This window comes from Etheostoma cragini, chromosome 13 (genome assembly GCF_013103735.1).
Source record: "Etheostoma cragini isolate CJK2018 chromosome 13, CSU_Ecrag_1.0, whole genome shotgun sequence".
NCBI classification, from domain to species: Eukaryota; Metazoa; Chordata; class Actinopteri; order Perciformes; family Percidae; genus Etheostoma; species Etheostoma cragini.
In genome coordinates, this window is record NC_048419.1 from 21950945 (window position 1) to 21958359 (window position 7415).

The 7415-nt window shown below is 38.5% G+C and overlaps 1 protein-coding gene and 1 long non-coding RNA gene across 4 annotated transcripts in view; both read left to right on the plus strand.

Annotated features, from left to right (window-relative positions):
* gria4b (glutamate receptor, ionotropic, AMPA 4b) overlaps nucleotides 1–7415 on the plus strand; it is a 113475-nt gene that overhangs the window by 19404 nt on the left and 86656 nt on the right. The window lies entirely within an intron of this gene.
* LOC117955240 overlaps nucleotides 239–7415 on the plus strand; it is a 9785-nt gene continuing 2608 nt past the window's right edge. Inside the window, exons 1-2 of the long non-coding RNA XR_004658994.1 lie at nucleotides 239–447; nucleotides 5309–5312. This is a non-coding gene — a long non-coding RNA (uncharacterized LOC117955240). The remainder of the gene's footprint in view (nucleotides 448–5308; nucleotides 5313–7415) is intronic.

Genomic DNA, 7415 nt, shown 5'->3' on the forward strand with positions numbered 1-7415 from the left:
AGAGCAAGCATTTAGTTTTTCAGTGGCAAGAAAAAACTTCCTTTTAGGGAGAAACCTTGGGCAGACCCAGGCTCCTGGTATGTGGTGTCGGACGGTGCCGGTTGGGGGTGTGAGGAATAGTGGCAATATTCCCAATAACAATAATGGAACTATGACTTAAAATAGTGGTTCACAGCAGGGCACTGCAGGGCAAGGAAAACTTCTGGGCTAAAAAAAACACAAGGACTTTGGGGAATTAGATCCCCAGAGTTAAGCTAGTAACAAGCATTTCTAGGACATGGATACACACGGATGGAAAGAGAGAGGAGAGGAGCTCAGTGTGTCAAAGGACGTCCCCCGACAGTGTAAAACTATTACAGCATAATTAAGAGCAGGTGCAAGGCAAACCTGAGCTAGTCCTAGAAGGGTTGGTAGATGAATCAGACGACTATGAAGATAAGGGGGGCCGTGTCAGTATCTACACACCCTCCCTCACCAGTCTAGGCAAACGCTGCAAGTCCACACTTCATAACTATAAGCTTGATCAAAGAGGAGAGTTTTAAGTTTACTCTTAAATGTGGTGACAGTGTCTGCCTCCCAAACCCAGACTGGGAACTGGTTCCATATGAGAGGAACCTGTTAGCTGAAGGCTCTGGCTCCCATTTTACTTTTAAATACTTTTAAAAAACGGTCCATAGCACAATACACAACATACAAAAGACAAACAAATCAAATACAATAAGAATTAAGTCATAAAAAGAGTTATTATCAGTTATTAGCGTATAGACTAAAACGCTAATGGTTCCACAATCTCAAAGTAAACCTAACCACACTTACAAACATTTGGCTTGCACTGCTCCATCGTGGCATCAACAGCCTTATGCTATCATTATATGCCATACTGAGTTTTATCATACTGTTTTTTTTACAGTGCTTCCACAAGTGGCCAGTACACATTGGGTGCAAAAAGCTTTAAAAAGTGTGGGCTTCACAGACATTGAACACATACTCAATTTAGTAATATGCTTTCAGCACATTAGCTTGTGCATACATCATACAGTACTGTCTGAAGATGTCCCTATTGTCAGGCAGGTCATTAGTTGTGTAGTGCTCTAAATATTTGACTTGATCACACACTTTAAGGACAATACCAGACAGGGAGAAAGCAGGAAATGACAGTTTATTGTCCTCAATGCTTCTAGCAATGAAAATCTTCTTCTTCTAAGAAGTGTACTTAATGTCAAAGTCTGAGACAAATTGGAAGCAGACCCTAAGTAACTGTTGAAGGCCAGCACTATATGGACAAAGAATCACCAGGTCATTTGCGTACATCAGGTGGTTGATAATGATGTTCCCAACCATACAGCCTGTTGCACAGTTGTTTACCAGCTTTGATCATCCATATTGATATTAAAAAGAAATGGAGATAAAATGCTTCCCTGCTTAACTCCATTGTTTATATTGAATGGGCCATGCATAGTTACCCCATATTTATGTATAGATATGATGGTGCATTTAGAGCTTTGTAGTTTAGAAGAAGGATTTTAAATCTAATCCTGGATTTCAAAGGAACCCAATGGAGAGAAGCTAATACAGGAGAAAAATTATCTTAGTTCTTGTCAGAACAGACGGAGCATTCTGGATCAGCTGGAGAATCTTGAGGGACTTAATTGAGCAAATGGATAGGAAGGAATTACAATAGTCCAAAGGCATTGACACGTTTTTTCAGCATAGTGTTGAGACAGCATGTGACTAATTTTGGCAATGTCATGAAGATTTGTTTTAAGTGGATTTATCCTGATCTAAAATAACTCCTAGATTTCTGACAGTAGTGCTGAAGGACAGGTAAATGCCATCCAGGGTAGCTATATCTTTAGATATTGATGTTTGGAGGTGTTTAAAGCCCAGCACAATAAGCTTGGTTTGGTCTAAATTTAACATTAGAACAATCATCCATGATTTTATATGAATGAAGTTTAGCTAACTGACTGGTATTGTCTGGCTTGATTGATATAAATTAGGTATAATTGGGTGTCAGCCACATAACAGTGAAAGAGTAATTGAGTTTTTTCCTAATAATGCTGCCTAAAGGAAGCATATATAAGGAGAATAGAATTGGTCCAAGCACTGAGCATTGTGGAACGCCATGGCTAACTTTAGTGTGCCTAGAGGATTCATTGTTAACATAAAAAAATTAAGATTGATCAGATAAATGGGACTTAAACCAACTTAGTATAATTCCTTTAATGCCAACTTAATGTTGCAGTTTATGTAACAAGATAGTACGGTCTATAGTGTGGAATGCAGCACTAAGATCTAGTCCTTTGTCTGAAGCAGGTAGAAAGCCATTAGTAATTTTCGCCAGTGCCGTTTCTGTGCTATGATGCATCCAAAATCCTGACTGTAAGTACTCAAATAAACTATTGCTATTTAGAAAGTCACATAACTGACTACCTTCTCAAGGATCATGGAGAGAAAGGGAAGATTAGATATAGGTCTATAGTTGGCTAAGACCTCAGGATCAAGGGTTTCCAGAAGAGGTTCTATCACAGGTACTTTAAATGACTGCAGTATGTAACCTGTTAATAGAGACATTTTGATCATATCTAGTAATGAAGCGTTAACCACAGGTAACACTTATTTAAGTATCCTCGTTGGGATGGGGTCTAATAGACAGGTAGATGGCTTAGCTGAAGAGACCTTTAACATTAATTGTTGAAGGTCTATATAACAAAAGCAATCTAAGTATGTGTCAGATGGTGTCGTTCTTTCTAGCCGTCCTGCGTTTAAAGGTGAACTGTTAGAAGTTGAGGGCAATAGGCGATGAATTTTATCTCTAATTGTTATAATTGTATTGTTAAAGAAGCTCATGAAGTTGTCACTACTCAGAGCTATAGGAATAGATGGCTCAATAGAGCTGTGACTTGTTGGTGTTCCAGAAATTACCTGCGTGTTCATCAGTTTTAAGTGTCCCCTGGAATCTTCTGTTGTTTTGTTTTGTATGTGTAGTTCCTTGCATTTTCTGTATCTTTGCTGCTTTTCATGGTTTGTTTTATTGTTTTAATTTTTATATGTGGCATATATTGGGTCAAAATGGTGAAGATTTTTTTACATCCATGTCTGCTTGCTTGTAGACTTCTTTGCTTTTGTTAGTGCATTGCTACATACCGTTTGCATCAGTGTGGACAACACAAACAAAACGATGACCTACTTGTAGAAACATTGCACACATTGCTCCAAAGTTCTATATGCTGGATGGATACCTTCAAATAGAAGATTTAAACAAAACCATTCTGAAACATGTATTTTCTGTGTTCATGGTGTGTGTGACACACACACATACACATATTGACCTTTCACCCCATGCTTCTACTGCTGCGTCCAATGATAGGACTATTATTAGAGTGAATCATTACTAGTTATCAGTTCTCTGCAAGCCATTTACACTCTCTGAGTGTGTGTGTGTGTGTGTGTGTGTGTGTGTGTGTGTGTGTGTGTCTGTGTGTCTGTGTGTCTTTGTGCTCCAACTCGCTTTACAAGTGTAGAGCCCCTCATTGCAACATGATTGACCAATTACTGAACTTTTATCATAGCAGATACACCCCCTCATTGGTTGGTGGACAGATGGAGGGATTGGATGAGCTGATGAAAAGAAGTTGGGCATTTTACCGCTGTGTATGGTGGTTTAATAACTCCATAAAAATTACTCAAATTATGCTTTCAGCTCACATTGCTCACTTATATAGCAAATGAAAACAGGTAAAGGAAACCAAAGCAGCTGTTTGAAATAAACAGGTTATCCAAAGGCTTAGGCTAACCTCCATGTGTAATCGGAAAATAAATGGTCTGGGACTCCACTTAACAAGAAACATTAAATATAAAGCATATCTGCGAAAAAAAATAGCTCTGGATGTGTTTCAAGTGTTACAGTGCATGAACGAACCAATTTTTATCTGCACATTTTTAAAGTGGACTGACTATCCTGAATCACAAGTCATTAGCTGTTAGCAGTGGAGGTCCGCTCAGTGGTCACTTTGAGCGATGTTGTAAGCTCAGCTCTGACTCACAGTTTATTACATTTTTGTGAAATATATTATACAAATAGCAAAAGACCACAGACACAACCATAAACTGATGACTCAATCGTAAATAATAGACTGCTGAGCTATTTACTGTACATGCAGTGCTTATGTAGGCTAGATTTTTACTGCATTAAAAGTGGCACTGGGACTAGCAAAATAATGGTGAACTCTTACTTTCAGTTCTTAAGAACAGTTTCATACTCCATTGTATGTGCAATAGCTAAGACAATGGATTTATTTTTTATATATAAAACAGAGATAAACAGAGATTTTGTTTTGGGAGTTCCTGTCATATGGCTGCGGTTGTAAAATCCATGATTCATCAATGTAAACTGATCACACAAATGAACATTTCTGGCTTCTAACAAAAGGTCACTTTTTTTCTCCAGCAGCAATGTTGCTTTTGGTTCTAGATAACTGTAAAGATAAAACAAAAATCATTCGATACTGATTCGATTTTAAGCAAGGCCCTATTTTGCTCTCTTCTTTCTCTATACACACAAACACACATTCACACAGCTGACGTAGAGGCTTATTTTCTGAGACATCTTGCAGTGGATTTTGAGGCCGAGCAGGAAAGCAGCTTGTTTATGCGTTGCCCTTGACATTTCCCAGCTCCTCACTTTAGCTCAGTCAGAGATTCAAAACGCATATTATTGAACCGCCGTCCCACAGCACACCACTACATCCAGCCCCCACTTCGTGTCCTTCCATACCCTGGCGGTGATAATAAATTGTCCTTGAATCCTAAACCCCCTCCCCTCCTCTCAGAGTAAATCCGCTGACTTGCATGACCCTGTGGGAACAGATTGGATGATGATGCACATTAATGGCTAAAGGAGAAAGTAGAAAAGACCCCCCTTCCCCCAATGCTGCATGACTGGGACTGATGAGATGTTTGACTCTGTAAGTGAACCTAGGAAGGAGATGGGGGGTGAAGGGAAGGATGGAGTGAGGAGAATGAGTGGGTGGGAGACATGATAAGCCTTTTTAACTTTGATTTGTCATAATGTCAGCATTAAAACTGAAAATGCAAATCATTGCAGATAGAAAAAGAGAATGGGGAGCAAGGGTTTATGTGACTTAGCAGGATAAGTTAAAGAAAAAAATGTACATGTAGGAATACCTGTTACCTTCTGAACTACTACTCTGTAAAATTGCCAGAAGCAGTTGTTTGGAAACATTCAGAATTTGTTGTCAGCTGTCTGGAGAAATCATTTTGTTATGCAACATTTAAAATGTTCAAGAAGAGTGTGCCAGAAGATATCACTGCAGTGTAGACAGGTGGATTTGGATATTTTATGAGAGCTTTAACAATGAAACAAATCTTTCTGCTGGTTTTACCACTTTCAGTAGTGCAAGTATTACATATGTAAAAGTACAACATTGGCTTGTTTACAAATTTACCTCGAAGGTGGAGAAAACCTGCAAGTTTTTGATAAAAAGAGTAATTCCTTACTGAGAATATAGTACTTTGAAATTCAGCCAAGCTTGACATCAATCAATTTGAGACATCAGCAATTAAATCATCAGAGGATGGTGCAAGGTGTGACAAGGCAGTTTTCACAAAAGTTAAACAAGCTGCTGGGTGCCAGGAAAATAATTACAGTTTTTATAGTTGTATTGCTTTATATTGCATATAAGCCTCCAGCACATTATGAAACATTAGTGAAAAAAATGCTATAAAAAAGATTTTTATTAAATTATTAGTCCGTCCTGGTTGACGTTGAAACGTCTGCAGTCACCTGTGTTAACTGTAAGGTCCCTAAGTTCCCTCCAAATTACAATAGTTAGGAGTTTCCTGGAAATTATGTTCATATTCTATTAATTTGAAACTGAAAAATACATTTTGATGGAAACGTAATGCTGCCCAGATTATGCTCGCTGTTAACATCAAGAAATGTTGATGATAAACATATCTTTTGTGTATTTACTTACAGTATTGTAAAATGGCAGTTTTAGATTTGACGTTAATTTTCAAATGGCTTAAAGGAGAATTCCGGTCGATTTCAACATGAAGCTCTTTTTATTTAAATGTGGAGTACTGTTAGAGAGAAAAATAAAACCAATAGGAGCTGCCTGCACCGTGTTAGCCTCCTGCCAGAGTTAGCACCCAACAGCTTTAACAGGGCAAGTTTCAAACGTGTTTTTAGCCTCTAAACACGCTCAAAATGTCATTACCAGTACCTACTCATGTGCAGTGATTCCTTCCAAGTGAACACAGTGAATCTGAGTGCTGTAGATGTAACAGACAGGCATAAAAGGTAATCCATACCTCTGTTTATTTCCTGGTTTCCAGTGAAGTCCACACTAGTCAATTGTCACAACTTTTATGCCTTTTTGTCACATCTACTGCAGTCAAATTCACTGTGTTCTCTTAAAAGGAAACACTGCACATGGGTAGGCACTGGTGTTGACATTTCAAGCATGTTAAGAGGCTAAAGACATGTTTATTACTTGCCCTGTTGAAGCCTGTTGGGTGCTAACTCCAGCAGGAGGATTACTCGGTGTAGATGGCACCGATTTTTTTCTTTTGTCTTTCTACTTACAGTACTACAAATAAAAAATAAAAAAACAGATTTACATATTGAAGCAGACCGGAATTCTCCTTTAAGATCACAACCTGCAATAAGTGTTAGCCCGCTCTTACCTATTTGCTCCCTCCATCTCTATGGCATTTCATTTCTGAGCTCTTTTGCCCCATTTTTCTCTTTCCCAAAAGACACACAACACACACACACTCACACACACACACACACACACACACACACACACACACACACACACACACACACACCCATCATTCATACCCCTCCATGGATCCAGCCCTCCTCCCTGTGTTATTTCCTGTCTCTATGGGGAGCAGAGGGTGGGTTAATGAAGCAGACAGGCCAGATGATGCTCCTCCTGGTGAAGAACATCCAAAGTTTCTTAAACCTGCATTATGCAAGACCCCCGTCTAACAAAAACTGCAAGAGATAAAAACTGTGTATATGAGTGTCTGTTTGTATCTTTTTCAGCTATAATACTTGTTTAGGAATGTCAGACCAACAACCTCCCTTTATGAATCTGAGTACATAAGGGGAATTTATCACCCTGGAAGCTATTGTTGTATTTTTGTCCACTATCAGGACACTGCCGTGTTTTTTATTATTATATTATTACACTTTAACAGAAATAATCTGGTAATCTTGTCTTTCTAATCATTGTTATTACTTTAGCTTCAACAAATGTTTAACCCTTATATGGTGTTCAGGTCAGAAAGCTTATGCTATTTATTGTTTCTTCTATCATTGGCCTTGGCACATTTTCTGTAAAGAGCATAAAAAAGTTATGTTTCAATGCACGGTACTC